The 20102-nt window shown below is 42.2% G+C and overlaps 1 long non-coding RNA gene across 1 annotated transcript in view; it reads right to left on the reverse strand.

Moving 5' to 3' along the window:
• Positions 1–13219, reverse strand: part of LOC136018878 (uncharacterized) — a 33205-nt gene extending 19986 nt beyond the window's left edge. The window contains exon 1 of the long non-coding RNA XR_010614616.1: positions 13088–13219. This is a non-coding gene — a long non-coding RNA (uncharacterized LOC136018878). The remainder of the gene's footprint in view (positions 1–13087) is intronic.
• Between the last annotated feature and the right edge of the window lie 6883 nt (positions 13220–20102).

Here is a 20102-nt window from a genome sequence, read left to right on the forward strand (position 1 = left end):
GGCTCACAGCTGGTCCTGCTGCCTCCAGCTCTGCAGCAATCCTTCACTCAGCTAGGCAGCACAGCATTAGACGCAATACACTGATAAGTATAATTATTCTGCATTAGCTCGTGTGCAGGGCTTCAGCTCCATTTATTTACATCCTGTCCCTGCTGTGGGAAGGCTGATAATAGTTATCTACAGAAAGGGAAGAAAGTAAGTGGAAATTTGATGGGGTGCCTGTTGATACATTGAAAATTTGGCATAACAAGGAGAGGTATTATTCTCCTCAGCAAACCCAGCACCCTGCTCACTTGTCTCAGCTGCAGGAAACTCCCGATGTGAGTTTGGCCTCAGCATACCTGCATACAGGTGGAGAGGCTTGTAAATATTGTGGTTGGATTTTAATTCAATTATTTTTCTTGATTTGCACTTTATTTAGGCACTCCTTCCTGGAAATTCCTCCTGCATTTATCATCAAACAGAGCACCTGAGATTTGGCTCTCATTTCCACAACCTTCTCAGGAAAATGACACCAGTTACTGACAAAGGGTGGGAGGGAATCACTTTGCTAAGTATAACAAATATTTTCTTCCCAACTGTTGTCCCACAGAAAGAAGCCAGCGTAGTTTGGCCAGCAAAGCCCCTAAAAACTGTTCCCAGCAATTGCTTCAGAGGCTGGGGTATGGGAAAATGCTGCTTTAGTGACAGCAAAGGGAAACACAGAGGAGCAGAAAAGAGCAGCCGCAATTGCAGGGCTAAGCCTTGGCCAAGAGAAGTTGTAGTTACAATATCACTGAACTTCTGATTTTTTACCATTCCAGGTATTGTTCTATAGCCTTCACCTCCAAATCTTATGAAATTGCCTACAAATCTTAAAGTCTTACCCCACAGAACCATTTCCTTCTATAGATCACCCAGAGAGCTTCCAGTTTTAGGGACAGCAATATTTACCTTTGCTGTTGCATACCTCCTTCTAGAGCCATGTCTTGGGGCTTTTAGGAGTATATGCCTGAGCAAACATGACTCTCTATACAGATTTCAAGAAGAGGTAACTCAAGTAAACACTGTGTGACTTAAACCCTTGAAAGCTAATATTTGGCAAGCTCTTGTGTTCACAACTTTGGAAAGGCTTGCCTCTGGAAATAAAGCAAGAATATCTTCTCCTTGAAAATGAAAGTCAGAGCGGCAAATCCACGCCCAGTGCTAATGCTGGAATTCCTGACTTCATACATTATCCTATGCTGGGAACAACCATACCCAAATGCTAGTGTTATAGAGCCAGGTTTTACAGATGCAGACCCCCAGGACAAGGCTTTCAAAGTAGTCTTTGTACCTGCCTGATCTGTATGGGCAAGTTACTTGTGAAAAAGCTGAATCTCAGCACAGCAAAAGCAGGTGGACTAGAGGCAACCAGGGACTGATAAAAGAAAACTGAGTGCTCAACTTGGTGAGGAAGTAGCTGTAAAGGTACTGTGAGCCATAAAGAGTGCCCCAGACCTAACATTTGTTCCCCATAAGTTAACACAGGTCCCTCACAGATTTAGCAGATGCTCTATGAAAAGCTTCATTTGTAAAGGTGGCCCTGAACACTCAAACTCATGATTTCATAGCTCTTCATACGTTAGCCCACTGCTGCAGCAAAGCTTTGGTTCTGTGCATTAGTGATAAGGAGGGAGAAACCATAGCACATAAGTCCCATCGCCTAAGCAATGTTCAAACAGTACCTTCTTCTTCCAAAGTAATTCAAAGACCAGCATCGTCATCCCACTTTTCTAACATGAAAACTAAGGCACAGAAAAGGGGGCTGGACTGTGCCCAGCAGGATGGCTGACAATTTGACTGGAGCAGATCTCTCTGGGTTACATTTGCTGTGCATTTGCTTGGCCCCACTGTAACTTTCAGAAGGAGCAAAGCCCAGTTACCTTTCCTTTGCCTCTACTTCCAAACTCCTCAGCAGAAATGGAACACGTTGTTGTTTTCCCAGGAGGATACTAGCAATAACACAGTAAACACAATTCTCTTGAGCTATCTTAGTGTACAAACCAAAGGAGTCATAATTTGCAAACCAGCTGCACTCAGCTCCATAGAGGTCTCAGAGATTAATTTCTCACACATGTGCAGTGGATATTTATCCAAGTTCTTCCTGCACTTCAATGGACTGCAGACTCAGTTCCAGCTTTCCCACTGTCTGTTTAGGAACTGCTCTCAGATTGCAGGTGGTCCTACTCTACAGTGAAGGGCACTTCCTCAGGGACACTGGCTATGGGGTACCACAGCCAAGAGCACAGAGCATGCTGTTGTGGTCTGTACCAGGGCAACACAAAGTGTTGCAAGGTCACATCTTGGGCAGGGTCTCCAGAGACCTCCACAGATGTTTTGGAAACTGTTTTGCAGCAACAGCTTCATTAGGAGAACTCAGGGGGAACTCTGCACTCTCATCTCCACTCAGCCCCTTCCTGCCACATTATAGCGTCATATTGAGGCACTGCTAAAAATCCCACGTGTAAACAGCTTTATGCAGCACTCACTTCCACTCCCCAGAGGCACCAGCATTTGAAAATGAGGACTGATTTCCAACACCATGAGCAGCCCCACACCACCATTTTTATTTGGGCATTGCAGTTGATGGTAGCACAGCCTTACTCAAGAGTAAAGGTTTTAATCTTTCCAACATTCATTAAGGGAGCACTAGCAGCAATGAGAAAAATCTCAGTGCATACAGGTATTTGGATAAGCACAAAAAGCTCCTGGCACCTATCCAACCTAAACCGCTTTTTCCTTTGATGTTGGATTCCATCTACCTAATGTAATGGCCCACTGGTTTGGTTGTCAAGCAAGAACTGGACCTGAGGCACATGCCTTTGGAGGTAGATGACTAATCCAATTAAGTGGAAGCAACAGGAAGTTGAGATCCCTCTTGTATTCTGGACATGAGAGGGAAAGAGGCATAAACAAGGGAATTCTCTTTACTGAAAAAGTTAATTTGAGAGTCTTTTTTGGGAATCTTGCCACAGACAAGCATGGAAGTAATTTCACTGGTATAATTAATAATTTACCATCAGCTTATCTACACGTGTTTTCATGGTAGCATGTATCACTGCTTTGATTCTACAGACAATCTAACACAGATGAAATATCTTCTCCAAATACCATCTTCCTTCCAGACCAGTAGCAGGGCCTGGAAAAATACACAGATCTCAAGTAATACCTGTATGTCTAGCTCATGCCAGGTTCACCTTCTGATCTACTTTGATGTCTGTGTTCAGATGAGCTCTTCAGAAGCTTAAAAATAAACCCAAAGAGAGCTTCTAGATTGCTTCACTTATCCACACCTGTATCCCTTTTTCCCCAGCACAACTTCTGTAAGTATTGCAAAGCCTGTTTCATGGCTAACTAGATTCTCTTAGGTGGCCCCACTACTTCACTAAGCAAGAACAGCCTCCCTGCAAGTATACTCTCCAGCTCTTACATATAAATCCTGGGAACCTCTTTTGCTCTTTATCCTTGAATTATTGATACTGAGCATCAACAAAATCTCTTCCCTGGATGCCCTTCTCATCAGGCAAGCTGTTTCTTTGTTGAATACCCAGCGATTCCTCTATCAGAATTGCAACCTTGAGACATGAGAAAACTTTCCACCCTATTCTCCTTTCCCTTAGCCAAAGAAGGATGCTGTCAGGGGTACAAGTCAAAAGTAGCAGCTGCTTGGCAGCAATCATTTATAAGTCTGTACAGACTGAGAATACCACAGTCCTTGGAGTAGTTACAAGGTTCCCTCTAGGCAGACAGTACCTGAATATTAAAGACAAATCTACAGTGTTGAACTATCATGGTAGCAGCAGACAGGCAAGAGCCTGTACACTTACATCATGAGTTCCTAGCTCTTAAGAGCTGTGATTTTTTGGCTCTGAAAGAACATATAAAAGAAGAACAATACAGTATCTGCTTTATTGGATTTACTTTTTTACATTTCTGTTGAACACAAGCGATTTTTGATACACTAAATTTTCTCCCGCCCAGTCCCTTTGGCAGCTCTATATCCTAATTCCCTCCTCCTTGCACTGGAAGTGATTATAGGTGCTCTCTGAACGCCAGAACAAGATGCACTGCGTAGAAGGTACCCAGTCAATTTCCTAATGTGAACAGCAGCGATAGTTGTCCTCTGCACTGCAAGCTAATGCAAACTGCTAGTAGACCCAAGAAACACCAGAACAGCTCTTGAGCTCTTGAAATGCCACATTTTTGTGAATACTTCTTTACAGATCCAAAGGAAATCAGTGCCCTAGAATACCATACAGGCTTGCTGCCCCTTGGAGGCAACAGGCTATCAATAAGCAGCTATTCCACCTCAAACATAGTCACTCAGCTATCTCAGCTACCTCCCTGTCTCAGTCCACCCTGAATATTCCCATGTTAACGTTCACTGTCATCACTGCTTTTCAACAAGTTGATTTTTCTTATAAAGGACACCCCAGCAGCTTTAGGCTCTGGCAATTCACACACTTTAATAAGATAACTAGTACAGCCACTGTGTGTTTGCAAGCTTGGGTAGATGCCCCATTAAAGGGCTTTTCAAACAAAGTGGAGAGTTATCACAGGAAAAAGAAAGCTTCATACCACTAGCAGCTTCATGTCGGATAAAGAAGCAGCAACATAAAGTCCAAACGGGAAGTCCCTTTCAATAGGGACTTTTAATAAGTAACTCAAGTTCACATAAATCAGTCTGCACTTCTATGCCTACACACTTCTGACTCTGCCAGGGGAATCCATAACCATCACTGCAAGGATTAGCTGTAAACAAGTAATTTGCTCCAATGGATAGGGAGATAAGCAGCAACCACAATCATCTGCTAAGAAATACAGGTATTTCTTATACATATATATATATTATATATATATTATATACTAGAAGCTGGACTGCCATTTGCACCTCTGAATCAAACTTTGCATTTTCCCTGGGACTGGCATTTTGAGACACAATCCAGATTTTTTGTATATTTATATATATACTATATATATATTTATGTATTATATTTTTTCTGCAAGAGTTCTGTAACTGAGAAATCTGTCAGCTCTGGCCATAATCCTACCATTTCTGTTCAGAGTTTATGCACACGTAGAAGAGCTTCACACAGCACAGGTTTTAATTTTGCATTTTGGACCCTAGCACAGAAGATTCCCAGGAGGGTAGCAAGAGATTTTCCCTTGACCAACCTTTCTCTTAATATTTATAACAAAAAAACTGGTCAGGGGGTTGGGAGTAGGAGATGAATCCTCCATGGCCCTGTCCTGTATTTACGCTGCCAAATACGTCCACATTCACTCCCTCAAAGCAATTAAAAACATAAACCTAAGCCTGAGCAGAAGATTTTGTATTCTTTTATCTTGCTTTGAGTCAGTTAGAACTTCTGGGGTCTAAAAAGTTATCTCTCAGTTGAAGCTCTTCCAGTACATGGGGCATCCTTGACATTTCTGTATGAGTGTTCATGTACAAGCTCATACAGCAGCTACAGTTTCATGGGAGCACTAAGGCTTCTTGGGCACTTGGCTTTGCAGAAATGTTCAAAATTCCCTGGAAAAATTACACCAGAAACCCTGTAGCCGTATCTCCAAGCTCACCTTTCACACTCAAAGCTGTGCTTTCCAGCAATACCAGCTCCTGAGTTGGCTTCTGGGTTGGAATTACTCTGTTTGACCAAAATAGTTAACTACCTTCTTGTTCAGCCTATTTTGGGGATATTACTCATTAAGGAATTTGTTTAAAGAGATGGGAAAGAATCTCCCTTTCTTTTGTTTCTAAATGGATCAAATGAAACATAACCCCAAGCTCTTTCTGTGGCTAAAACCAGTAAGTACAGGTAGCCAAGGTGTGCTGGCAGGCAGCAGATCACCACTGAGTAAACACACATTACTCACCTCACAGCAACCAAGCAACCTAACATTTCATTTCGACTCTCAAACTGTAATTAATGAGAGCAGCATGAAAAATGCAATCTAATAGTTCTTCTATAAATCATCACGTATTTGTGAAGGGAAAAAGGAAAGTTTAACAGAGCTGTGCAAATGCAGCCCCTTCACCATACCCAAATTTCTGTTCTACCTCCCCAAAATCTGCTTTAATATCACTTTCACTATCAGCATACGTTTACACCAGAAATGCCTCAGTGGAATACAAAGGTTGAAGACAGTAATGTGTTTTAGCAATAGGAATGGGCCACAAAACTGTCAAACCTGAATCAGTGCCCAGTTTCTAGCTAGCCTTTGGTAGTTTATTATAATCTATTCTGTGCTGAGACACAGAATAGCACCCAGTCACTGCTGGATTTGTAAAACTACATACATGGGCCTGAATGGAGATTTTTCCTGAAGTTTGCCAAGATCAGGAAGTAATCAAAGCACATATCCAATGCATCAGGTCCTTCTTGGGTAATCATTTTTCCTATCCCTGTGTTCAGACTCAAATTTGTTTTAGAGGTTCCGTCATAGCTCCTTAGAAAATACTATAAAATACTCTCCAGCCACCCTCTTTTTTCGTAGCAAATGTGATGAAGTCAATAGTAGAGGAGGCCAAAAGTCTTCCAGATGAGAACTACAACCCTTGTATTCAGGACATGCGAAACAACAACTTCAGAAAATCTCTTCTTTATAATTATTATTATTATTATAATTATGCTGGCATAATTAGATCAGTGCCTTGAATGTTGGCTTTGATACCAAAGGATGCTCTCAGTCTCCTACATCAGATGAAGGAGCAGCAGCTGTAAGGGAGCTCCTTTGGACCAACTAAAAAGCAGCGCTTCCAGAAAGGTTCACTAAGAAACCCCGGCCAGTGTTACCAGAAAATGACAACTGTCAAGCTCAGGACTTCAGAGCCAAGCCATGAACCAAAACCAAAATCTGATGAAAGCAAGAAAACCCTGACCAGGGATCCCTTCCTTTGGGTGAGCCAGCTCAGTGCCTTTGTTTCTTCTTCCTACACAGTCTGAAGGGGAAAAGTCATTGCAAATTCAACAGAGGAGGAAAAGCAGTTCTGGCTTTGCTTTTCCCACAAACAGCTGCGCCAATGCACCAGCAGCTGGTCCAATTCTCAGTAGACATGAGCTTTCACAGACAAATCGCCTTTGCACTGGCACTTCACTGGCAGCCTCACCAGGGCTCGCAGCCCAAAGGCTGTAACAAGCCATTCCAATTAAACCAGTCACCCCTAAAGAGCTTCCTTTTTCTGAAGGAAGGAAACAGGCTCCAATTCCATTGGCAGGAAAGCCGGCATCTTTGCCATGATTTTTTTCTTTGCCAGACATTTTTTCCTTCAGTGCCAGCTTTGCCCCCACATACACAAAATCCAGCTTTTTCTTTTTGGCCTGATTCTGTCATCACAACTCACTGCCAGCACCACTTTGTTTTATCCTATTTTATGGCTTACATGTGCAGCATTGTCTTGTTCAAATTATGAAGGCGCAAACACCACCTGCCACTGGTTTGTGGGGTTTTAATCTGTCTTTTCTGTGTGTTCAGATAACCCATGCTGCCATTTTCTAGGCATCAACAGCTCCATGATTTCTGGTTGTTTTACCCAAAGCTCCATATTCTGAAATCTTGTGGTTATGAGAATGCTATGTTTAAGGGAAGAATAGAATTCGCAAGTCACAGAAATTACTTGTAATAACATGAGTGACACCATGCTAAAATAACAATTAAAGAGGAAGCAGGAAGCAAAAGGAAGAGGCAGAAGAACAAGTGGCATCACCAGAAGGATATATACTACAGTCCATACTACAAGGGAAAAATAAAAAGCCCAGATAGAAGGTACTTCCATGGCAAGAGGGTTGGAAATAGATAATCTGAAGATCCTTTCCAGCACAAACCATTCTATGATTCAACCTAAGCTTCGCTCCCATGGAAGTTTCCAAGTCCTGCAAAGGGTATGTTTGCCTCTTACAAGTGCACTTGTATCAGCACAATTCCTCTCAAGGCTGGGATAGTATCACATCACTAAAGGCCACAGGATCAGGCCCTACAGGAGAAATGAATGGCATTGAACAGTTCGTAATTCCTCCTTCTCCTCCTCAGCCTGGATTTCCTATGGCATTTATCTGGAATTAGTGTGATATGCCCTGATTTCCAGAAATGTGCATTGGGCACCTAAAAAGTGCTTTTTCTTCCAGGATGTGTTGATAGTGACAGCCTTGACAAAATTACACTCAGCTAGACAGCTGTGGGCCCAAACCTGTTCCTGCACAAGTGTCCCTCATCTACATTTCCTCTCTCATGCCCTCCATGCGCTTCACTAAAAGTATGCCTGTAGTATTTTCAGATAGCTTTACAAAAACCAACCCTACAGTTGAACATGCTTCCAAAAAGGAACAAAGCCACATTTACCCAAGAAAAAGAAATATTTGAAAACTCAGATGATTAAATGCAGCCTGCTGTTCATTTTACCTCTGCGGTCTCCAGTAAGTACCATAAATCCTGGTTTCACTTTGAGACAAATTGTCATATTACAGCCCCGTTATACAGGCGAGCACACATTCCTTGCTATAAAGAGAAGAAGAGAAATCCATGCCAGATTAGGACATATGGAATCTCTGTTTATGGATAAATCATTTTTAAAACCCCTCTCTTTCTCTCTCCATGAGTCATACGTGAATTGCTGAAAGTGTCCTGTCAACAATAGTTTATTTACATACAGAACTAATTAGCATTATTATGGCAGACTGGAGAAGCAGGATTATAGCTGGGAGACATCATAAAATGAGCAATGCCATTTTAGGAAGGTTGGGGAATAGAGGTTTGCAGATCTCTAACCCAGAAGTGTATAAATTGGCCACCTTCCAAGGATGTCAAGATGAAACTCATTTTTTAACATATCTTCCATTACCAATAATAATATTACTTCAAAATTAAAAGCCTGAGTCCTAATTTGTATTAGCTTGATGTTTGTTTGCAATAGGCATTTCAGAGTAGAGCCTGCTCAGCTTCTTTTGCTTACAGCCCACTTTCTCATCTTCATATGTTAGCACCACAGTGTTCAGTTTAGATTTGCAGTACCACATATTCATTTGTATTTTTGGAAAGTTTTAAATGCCCCCAAACATTTATATTCCATATTTGAAGATTGCTTAAAGTCAGCAACTAAACTTTAAACTAAATTAAATTTATACAGCCTCTTTAAACTACTGAGCACAGTACATACAGTTACTCTGGGACTTGCATAGACCTTTCATCATTAATAAGTGCCACAAGATAATTACATGCTCCAGTAGCTTATAGGGGTCTAGAAGTTATCACCACATAACCTGCTTTATAATGGAAGAAGAAATCATCTCTGCTAGAGCTGGGAGTATAATTCAAAGGCATTTCCATAAATACATAAACACTGTGAAATGAATTCAAGTGATATGCAGGCATTTCATTTTCATGTTTGCTCATTAATTTGTCAGGAATGCTCACTTTGATTTGCTCCATTTACCTTAGGAAGGTGTTCAACAGCAAAACAGTTGAAACTGCAAAATTAGACTGTGCAAAATAAGGGCGTCTTAGGTAAGCGTTACTAACACAGCTCTGAACAGTCCTTGCACAGATGTCTTCCCACTTAGAATAGTCAAGTGGAGAAAGACCATAGAGCAGGAGTTGCTTTGAACACTGGAGAGGATCTCCCATCCCACCACACCTGACCAATGGAGATGCTGCCTCCTCTGCTGCATAGAGAGAAGATCCCCTTTTAACATACTTATTTTGACAGGGTCTCCCCCCAGGATGATACTTCACTCCTCACTGATTGCCAGCCTGCTGGGGCTCAGCTGCCTCACACGCAGTGACAAAGCATATCAGTGCACAGAACTCTGGAAAAGCTCTCAAAATCTTTGCAATTTTAGTTAATAAATGCTTTCAGGCAGGTTCCATATTTCCCCTGAGATTATTTCACAGAATGGTTTGGGATGGAAAGGATCTTAGGATCATCTACTCCCAACCCTCTGCCATGGGAAGGGATGCTTCACACTAGAACAGGTTGCCTTGCAGAGCTTCCCAAACCTCATTCCCCATGCAGAGAGCCTCCTTTGGAGGGCACTGCCTGCCAGCATTGAAGCCTGGGCAGGAGGGAGCACTTTGCCAGGAGGTGGAAAGGTACTTTGTGCCCTCTGCTCCTCATGACAGCCCTGCAAGGGTAAAACCCTGATGCCTCAAGCCCTCCGCACCCTTAAGGATGGACAAAGCCAGATACAAGACAGACGAGCTCTCCCACTCTGCAGATGTCAGTTGGGCTGTGACAGTCACACATCACATGATTTCTTTGTTGTCTGTCACACTGTAATAACCTGTGGCCACATCTGGCTATGTGGGCTTGCCCTGCTCCCAAACACTCAGCACCACTGGTTTGAGAACGGGCACTGAACCCCAGCACAGGAGCAAGGGCCGGCAAGCAGGAAGCATGGCCAAGTTCTGAGCAAGCAAGTAGAAACTTGAGCAGCCATGGATGCCTAGAAATAGCATGAGGAGGTATTAGATAAGCACAGAGTATTCCTGCCATCATTTGTTTCTGTTTGGTGCAGCTGTTTACAGTTTGGGGTGGTTTGCTTGGTTTTTCTTTTCTGCAAGCATGTTCCTAATTTTCCCCCTTGCCTGGAGTTTTCCAGTTTCTGACCAGTTTTAAAGGTAAACAACAGCTGAGCAATAAAAGGATTTGGATCTGGAGAAGCTGCATCACTCAAAAGCCAAAGAATGAAGTTTTACTTGTGCTAAGAACTGAATTTAACACAAGTGGGGGGCAGAGCCTACTCCAGCACCATGAGCTTTTCAGTGGGCATTACATGACTACACTGTTTTTTTCCTCAGTGAAAGAGGAAAAAAAACACATAAGCCCTGGCCTGGCAGCAAGAGGACTGAATACTGGCAAGAGCACTGGCAGTCCTTGCTATCCAGCTTTGAGATCTAGAGAGCAATTGGGGATGGAAATGGGTGGGAGAACAGAGACATATACCAGGAACCTCAAGAAAGTGTTTGTATTTCCTGAGCAAGGCTTGGCAAAGCCTGTGAGGTAAGCAGGTGATCTTCAGGTACTTCCTTCCCAGCTCCATTTGGGATGGCAACACACTAGATGCCCTATCCCAAGAGGGGATGCTAGCACCCCCCCAGCTCTGCAGTGCTGCTCTGGGGCCACATCTATCCTGCAGGTGCACAGCACATGTGCCGGGCTGTGCTTCCAGCAAGTACCACTACTGTTTACCTTGAACACTCCTCAAATTGATATTTGAAACTCCAGCTTCCACTTTTTCACATCTTTAGAGAGGTATTTTTGTCCCTTTCCTCTTGGTGTTTTGATCTCTAAACACTTGAATAAGTGGCATTTTGATTGTATTACGATGCGAGCAGCATGGGTATTCTTCTGTCACTACAGCACATGCACTTAATACACAAGAGGCTCTCAGTGAGTCAGGTTTCACTCCTGACATGGTTTTTCTGTGCAAACCATTTATTATGCTGAGTTGGCATTTATACACGCTCCCCCTTTCCCCATTTGAAATCTGAGGCAAATGTAAGCTTGAAGTCCTAACTTCTTTTCTGCCCAGAAAGCTTAGCTCGCTGGTGTTTACATGTGGCCACCCAAATTCCAGACCAATCTGCTGGAACCTTGTTTCACTGTTCATAAAGCGTGTAAGGCCTGGCTGGTGCTGGTTCCCACATTCTTGATCCGGGCAAGCCGGATTAAAGTTCCTCACTTGTAGCCTGCACCTCTCCCCCATGCATCTAAACTTACAGGGATGAATCGACACAAAGGAAAGCCTGAACAAGTGCAAACTAATTTTTCCACAAATTTAAAGTGCAGTTTAGCCTCCCCTTCCTGCCTTCTCTCACCATCATCCAGCTGTGCCCATAAACCCGAGTCTGACAAACCAATGCAGGAGCTGAAGGGAGCTATTAAATCTGTTCCCTGGAGCTTTAACACTTGCAGCAATTTGTAGTGGAATTATTCTCCCAGCTCAGTTTGCAGCCTCCCTCCATGCAGGGTTCAGTGTCAGGGTTGAGCAACCTGCTATCTGCAAATTCTTCCACTCCAACTAAGGTCAGATACTGGGGGCCATGCATGGCTCAGATGGGCACATGTTGACATTCCAGCTGGGGACTGAAGGCCAAGTTCAGCCTCTTCTTGAAACGCATTATTGTTAGTGTTAGGTAACCTGCAAGTTATGCCAGCTGTCTGGCAAACAGTTCCAGGCAGCATTGTTTGTTTAGGATAGGACTGGGCTCTGTGAATCCAAATTTGACATTTTTCTTATATCTGCCTCAGCCAGGAATGTTTGAAGGTGTGCTGGGCTTCAGGAGGCAGGGAAACAGCAACACAGGCCACAGGCCTGGAGCTTTACAAGGGTTTGTGTGTTTCTTTTTTTAGTTATTTTCTTGCCTCCTTTTTAGAGTCTTCTAGAAGCCAGAAACCAAAGTGTATTTGTACGCTTAATTCTCCTTATCACCACAGAATAGATGCACTGATTTGTTTTAGCAATAAACTACAGAAACCAGTTTGTTGTTACGGGGTTTTTTGGGGTTGGGTTTTTTGTTTCTTTCCTTCTTTCTTTGTACTTCTTTTATCCCACTCCTCTGGAGGGGCCCTCAAACACTTTCCTGGTGAACACTAGAAAAGAGAAGAGGCAACCTCTATGAGTATCCAACCCTCTTTCATTGTCAGCATTGCTCCAGAGGAAAAGCAAACCCTCAGGTTTCAGTAATGATCAGAGCTGAACTGGCTGGCTCTTCAGCAGAGCATCAAAGTGTTCCAGAACCCTGAACCCACTCCCCATCACTGTTGCCACAGCTTTCAGATGCCTCAACCAAGCATCCCAACAGCACAACCTCAGCACATGGAAGCTCACAAAGAACCCATGCAACTCAAAAGCTGGGGCTATTTTGCTCTTTTCTCAATATTGCCAAGTAAGGGGAATAAGTTGGCTCCAGCCAGAGCATTTGTTTCTCCCCTTCATGCAAAATATCCAACCTAGGAAATCTCAGACAACCAAATAAACACAAACCCGGCCTTAGCTCAAGGGCTATAAAGCAGATCTGTCATAGCTATAGAAGATGAACATTTTGTTTAAGCCTCATAATTACTCACTTTTAAAAGAATAACCATTCTCAGATCCTTTCTGAGAGCAGCTACCCATGGGATGGAACAGGACAGACGATAGTGCCAACTCCAGAGTCCTTTTAGCTTTTCTCCAGGGAAAACAAACCAACATGCTTCTCCCCTTCCGGGCAGACTAAAGCTACCTCATCTCCCAGCCCTTTTGGCCTAATCAATCTGGCTAATTACAACTCTCAGCTGTTTGATTGCTGATTAACTGGTTCTCTTTAACCCTTTCCAGTCTGGTGGCATGAGGGTCATTATCTCATATCTGCTGCCCACAGGTGGGCAAGTCAGGTGTCCCTCCCTACATATCACTAAGATGCTTTAATCAATGCACAGATATAACTTTCATTTTGGCTAAGTAAGCTTTAGCCTATTTGTATTCACATTGTTCTCAGACATGTACCAGGGCAGTAGAAATACATCTACATGGGCTTCCTTCACAGTGATTCACAAGAATCACTATAGGTCTTTCTTTCTACTTAAAAAAATCGCTTTACAAGAAACCTGCTTGGAACTGTTATGAAGAGCTTTGTTCACCAAATGTATTAGTATTTAGTGCAAAGCACCAGCTGGTCTCTGAACAGCCTGATAGAGTATTTTGAAGAGGTGAAGGAGAAACCCCCATAAACCTGGAGTGAACACTCAGCAGGGAAAACCGCCCTGAAATTACCCTCTAGGATCTGCCTGTTGAGACAGGGTGAAGGATTTTTGCATAATACACTCGTATTTCTTTGGAAATAAATGGCAAATAGCTCCATTTGTCTTTTATTCTCCTGTTAACACTTGAACCTGGAGATTATTATCCCTGAAATGCCTAAGGCTTGCAGATGAAGTGACCTCTTCATCTGGACAGGATTTCCGTCATTTGGGGGATACCTTTCATCAGCCCATTCAGCCTTTTTACCTATACTTTTGACCGTATAGTTTATTTTCAAGCAGCTGTTTGAAAAGTTTGCCATTTTAGCTCCATAACTGTAATTTTGCCTGAAAGGACTCCTGTGAACAGTTCTCAACAAACAATATCCACGGTATAATAACAACCTCCATCAGGATGAGCACAGGCAAAGCATAAAAGGGCAGTCTGAGCTATCATTATTTTCGCATTAGCCATTTCCAGCCACTGCTAGCCACTTATCTGATGTCTCTGTTGACCCCCTCTCAGAGTACCTCAAAGATGAAATGACTGGCAGGATGAAAAAACCCAGCCCAACCTCATAAGAGCATGAAAACATGACTTTATCATCTCTTATGTCATCAGTGATATTCGCTACCTATTTGGAGTTTTAATTCCCTTTTACAAAATCGAGATATTTTAACTCTCATCCCAAACATCTGGGGAATGAAGATTCCCTAGGATGTAAATTATGTGAAATACTTGATATTAAAAAAAAAAATAAAAAAAAAAATCAATTTTAGAGAAAGAAATGATGGTGAATAAAAATTCCAGGTTCCTGTGAGCAAGAACATTGTCAAAGAACTCAAGTTCATGCTTTTCTCCTTATTACCTCTACAGCAAATCTGGTTCTGTGTATTTTTCCATTTAATTTCCTCCCACTTCTCTCTCTTTGCTACCTACTCCAGCTGTTCCTTTTCTCTCTCCCCTCTTGCCTCCAGTTTGTTCTTATAATTAATTATTCCTGCAGTAGATTCTGAGTAAAAAGAATTGAGACTGCTTTCAAACATTTGACCCTCAATAGTGAATATCACGTCTGTGGAACAATGAATATGCTTAATCCTGAAACCTTTGTTCTCATGTTTAAATCAAAAGGTGAAGACATTGATTGATCCAGTTTTTAGTAATGAATTCACACCTTTATTTTCCAGTGAGGAGCAATAGACTTCCATAGGCTGGGGAAAGAAGAAAGGCTGTTCCTTGGAGGGATTCTTGTTTGTGGTTATATTTGTTTCCCTTCTTGTCATTGCCCTGGCCATCAACCCCAAAGTCCAGCTGTTTCACCCAAAAAGTTGCTATGTTTCTTACAGATTTTTCAGCATGTGCTACTTATTACCAGCCTGTAGTCTCTGCAGTGATCTGAAGATATATAACACCCAGTAAGTGATGTGTCTCTGCTCAGCCCAGTTTCACACCAGTGTTTCTCCGGTACTGGACCTCCAATGCACCTATACTTGACTTATCATAGAGTCAGCAAGAGGAAAAATAAGCCTGCAGCCTCAGCTACAGCAGAGAAAGAAGTGAGAGGCACAAACAAGCTCAGCAGTTTGAACATTTATTTTCACAGAAACACCCCTTGTAACGAGGAAAAAAGAAGGCAGGAAACATGCTGAATCATCCAAAATGTTGCCGATAATGATTCAGACCTTGCTGAAATGAGACACTCATTTCTCTGTGTCATTTTCATTCTTTCCTCAGATTGCCTTAACCTTGGACACAGACAGAAGAATTCCTTTCCTTTACTGCAGTTTCTCTTCTGTCAGAGAAGGCAGTGTAACCCAGTAAATGCTCTCTGTTAGAGTAATCAGAATAAATGGACAAGACATTTATAGTAGTTCTGCTTTAATATATGTGGCTGCCTACGAAGAGCTTTGTTCTTCCAAGAAAATACCCTGGCATGATGGCAGCTTGATGGTTTCTTTTCTTCTCCCAAAGAACAGGCCAAGATGTTGGGTTACATGAATTCCAACATTACTCCAGGAAAGACACACCTTTCCAGAGCAGCACTTGTCAAAAAAGGGGTTGGTGTTGCAATAAATAATAACAAAAACATGTATTTTGTTTTAGGAAAGACACTGTGGGTTTTTTCACCCAATGAAATTAACCACAAGTACCAGGATCTGCTTTGTTTTCTTCCATTTTCAGTTCTCAGTTTTATGTTGAGAAAGCAAAGAGCACACACATGGGAACCCCAGAGAAAAAAATGGGAAATATGGATTGAGAAAACTTTAAAAATTACACCTGAGAGGAGTCATTTTTCTGAAGCTCGATTTTGATTTTTGCAGGGCTTTTTTGCTGGAATATAAAAAATATGTGCGGAAAGTAAGTTAATAAGGTTTGGGCTTTAATCCAATATTGACCCATTTTACCTGTGAGAAAGGGGAGGAATAAATCCAGGAATATATCTAACTCACAGTACATCCTGTTGCAGTCAGCTCTTTTCCTGCAGCAAATAGGTGGGAAGCAATGACCGTCATCTTCATTGTCATTATCAAGATACTTAGGAATGTTGATTGTAGTTATAGTGCATGCCAGAGAGAGCTGTGAAGTGTGTTTTACTTCTCACAAAATATCCCAGAAGTGCAAATTGGGCAAAAATGCGGTTCTTTTGTCTGTGTATTTCCATGCTCATTTTAGACATTTTTGGACTTAAGCGTTAGAGAAAAATCAATGATAGCAAGATAAGGTTTTGACATAAAAATAGTTTTTAAATTTACTTACAGGAATGCTTTTCCTGCTTGATCTAAAGGATGTTCTAGGTGATCCAGAAGGACTCTGGACCAAAGATGTGCAGTTCAAGGCTTTGTGTTGTGAGATACAAACATTTAATCAAGATAAACTGATTCTTAAATGAGCAAACACATCTGTTAATTGTTTTCTGTGATACAAGGGTAATGGATGTATTAGCAAACTCCAGATTCAATAAAGGAGAAGAGATAAGCTCCTCTTGTTGATAGCAGTTTAATTCATGCACACAGAGGATACAAGAGAGCAACATGTGAATTAAATATCAAGTACTCAAAACCATTTATATTGTGACTGAGTGAAAGAAGTAAACTACTATGATTAGAAATGGAAACAAGACTGGGAGTAAGGAGTCATGTCAACACATTGCTTGTAAGGGGCTGGTATCAGAAATTATTCTCCTTAACCACCTTATTCAATTAGTAACTTGTTCATTGCATGTGTTAATCTGTGCCACAGACGGGTCCCTTACCCTGCCAGGCAGTCATTGACATACAAATATGTAAAGGGTAGGTGTCAGGATGATGGAGCTAGGCTTTTTACAGTGATATCCAGTGATAGGACAAGGGGCAATGGGTGTAAACTGGAGCATAGGAAGTTCCACGTTAACATCAGGAAGAACTTCTTTACTGTAAGAGTGACAGAGCACTGGAACAGGTTGCCCAGGGGGGTTGTGGAGTCTTCTACACTGGAGATATTCAAGGCCCGCCTGGACAAGTTCCTGTGTGATGTACTGTAGGTTACCCTGCTCTTGTGGGGGGGTTGGACTAGATGATCTTTTGAGGTCCCTTCCAACCCTTGGGATTCTGTGATTCTGTGATTCTGTGATCCAGAAAGGCAAGACTGTTGACAAGGATGTTTCCATGGTCTGGTAGTACACTGAGAGAAGGGGAACCAGGTATCCAGGATTTTGTCACAAGCAGGGTTTATTAGTACAGAATTGCTCAAAGTGCTGTCTGAGAAGAGGCACTTTACTGAGCTTTGAGCTGTGCTTAAGACATATGAGTGTTCAAGCCCGCCCTTCATTTGGCTCTCCAAAATCAACAGTAACATGAAGAGACATGAAGATTTTAATGTATGGCCTATAAGACACAGTTAACACATTTGTAGCAGCAAATACTTCAGCTGCTTTGCCATTCTGTATTGTGAGCAGATAATATTTTCTTTCCCTCCGCTCAGAACCCTTTTCCCAGATTTACTTTTCCCTTTGCCGAAACTTTGAATCCAAACTTGGGGAAGTTCACATCACATCTTGTCTTGGACTTTTAATCCAGTATCATCACATTCTGGGTTTTCTTGTACACCGAGGTGTTTGTGATAATTGAACGAACTTAACCTCAGTCAGTTTTGATTTTGTGTCAGCAAAATGGCTCTGCAGACCTTCATGAATCAGGCTCCCTTCTTCTCCTCCACGTATTTCAAATTCCCTTCTGACAAAACCAAGGACCCTTGGGCAACATTTCCTATTTATTTCACTGTCTGAAGCTAATTTGAACAGATGCACTGAGAATGACAAAAGTTAAACAGCTTGAAAAATAGGTTTCCAGCCCCTGAGGCAAAGGTTTAAACTACTTTTCTTTTTTTTTAACTTTTCTTTTTCCCTTTCTCAAAACAGCCTGAGAAAACCCTGCTGCTGAGCTAATGGTTAAGTTAGAAATTGCTGCATTCTCTTATTTTACTCTTTAATCAGGTTTAAAGTGAAGGGTTTGTGTTTCAGATACAACAAAACAAATACAAGAAGAAGTAATTACAGATCATTGTTGGGTATCACCAGTCAAAGAAGAGGAAACCGTTTGTAAAATTCTTCTATTTTGCAGGGATGATGTACCTTGTAAACTGTTTTATCCTTTCATTACTGCTCTCCTTAAAGCTCACTCATGCAGTTCAGGCAATCCACAAGCAATGAGAACTCTGGTGTTGCTGCCTTCTTGAAGATCTCATGGCACTTTTTGAAGAGTTCTGCCCAAATCAGAGTCTTCCTCTCCATCCAATTCTTCTTTCTTGATGGAGAAGGTGTAGTAATGTAAACCTATCAATAATAGACGCTTTCTTAGTTACCTTCCATGTGACTTATCTGAGTGGCTTTTGGATTCCCAGCACCAGCAATGTGCAAATCGCTGCTGGGGAGGCTCAGTTTCACCTTTCTTTGTAAATCGTCTGGAAAGCAGGCACTGTGTCTCTGCGCTGGATCAGCATCTGTTAACTCAACAAGTCTGATTAAACCTGACAGGAGATCCTGTATTATTCCTATCAGTAAAAGCTAGAGACAAGCCCATACAGCCTTCACACAATTTGCTCCATTTCTTATTTTCTCCATCCCTTACATCACTCTGCTCTCCATTCATACTGAAGCTGCCCTCCTCTTTCACTGCAAGTGAAGGAAACATGTTCAGCAGAAAAAAGACTTGTTCTGCTAGTTAGGTACCATCTGCTACAGGATAGCTTTGATCCTTCCTCATTCCTGAGTGGGTGCTTCTGTAGCTAAATATCTGACAACTGCATCAGAGCAGAAACACCAAGGCCACCAACCTTCAAGTCACTACTGCTGCTTCAGCAAGATGCTGTGTCTAAGCCAGATGGCTGGAGCTGGTGGAGTGAAATCTGGGGCTTCAGCATGAAACCTGAAGCACTATCTCATCTGAACAGAGATGATGAACATCAGGTTAGTCCTGATAACTGGGTAAATGCCTTTCAAGTCAAAGCGGCATAGCAAATTTGAGCACTCTCAAAAGAAAGTGATGCCTAGTTTTTCAGCTTCCAGACTAGATTTTCCCTTTCCCTTTTCCCATGCCAAGTCCCTGTCCTTCAGGCTGCTGCCTTCTGCTTCCCAGAAGAGTTCAAGAGAAGACCTGGAGCAGAGGAAAATCATCAGTTTTTAATGTTACCAGCAGATGCAGGTAAATGACAAATTGGTGACAGCCCTCACATGGTGGGTCCCTGCCTGCATTGTCAACCTGCAGCATATGAGGGAGATGCAGTTTATGGCACTCACTGGTCAGCTTTGCAATTTAAAACACTTTACGATACTCTTCAAAACCTTCACATTCAGTGCCAAGTGAAAAGAAAGCAAGGAATCAAACATTAAATGTCTGCAAGGCTCATGACAGCAATGTCTGCGCCAAAGACATCTGGCGCGTCTGAACTCCTCATCCTGAGAAGGGTTTTTTTTTCCCCTTTCTCTCCCACTCTCTATCTTTCGTTTCTTCTCGTCTTTCCACCACATCCTGAGGTTTGAGTCACTCTGAGTTGTACTTTTATCAACAATGAAACAGAGACACCTTTCACATCTGCTGAGCTCGTTGCCTGCTTGGAATTTGGCTTTATAAAGGCTAGTTGTTTGCTTTTGGAGAGTTCACGCACATGTGTACACAGCCTCAGACTTGCACATAAAGAATCGTCCAACTGCTAATGCTGCAGCAAAACAGCACAACCTCACACTGCTGAATCCATCATCAGAGGTGATTGGTGCTGTCCTGTCACTGTGGAGTCATGAGGGGATGCCAGGTAGGCCAGCAGGTAGCCAGTATTTAATTAGAACCTTCAAAATTGAAAATAGATAATACTAAAACCTCAATAGATTAT

Source organism: Lathamus discolor, chromosome 8, assembly GCF_037157495.1.
Source record: "Lathamus discolor isolate bLatDis1 chromosome 8, bLatDis1.hap1, whole genome shotgun sequence".
NCBI classification, from domain to species: domain Eukaryota; kingdom Metazoa; phylum Chordata; class Aves; order Psittaciformes; family Psittacidae; genus Lathamus; species Lathamus discolor.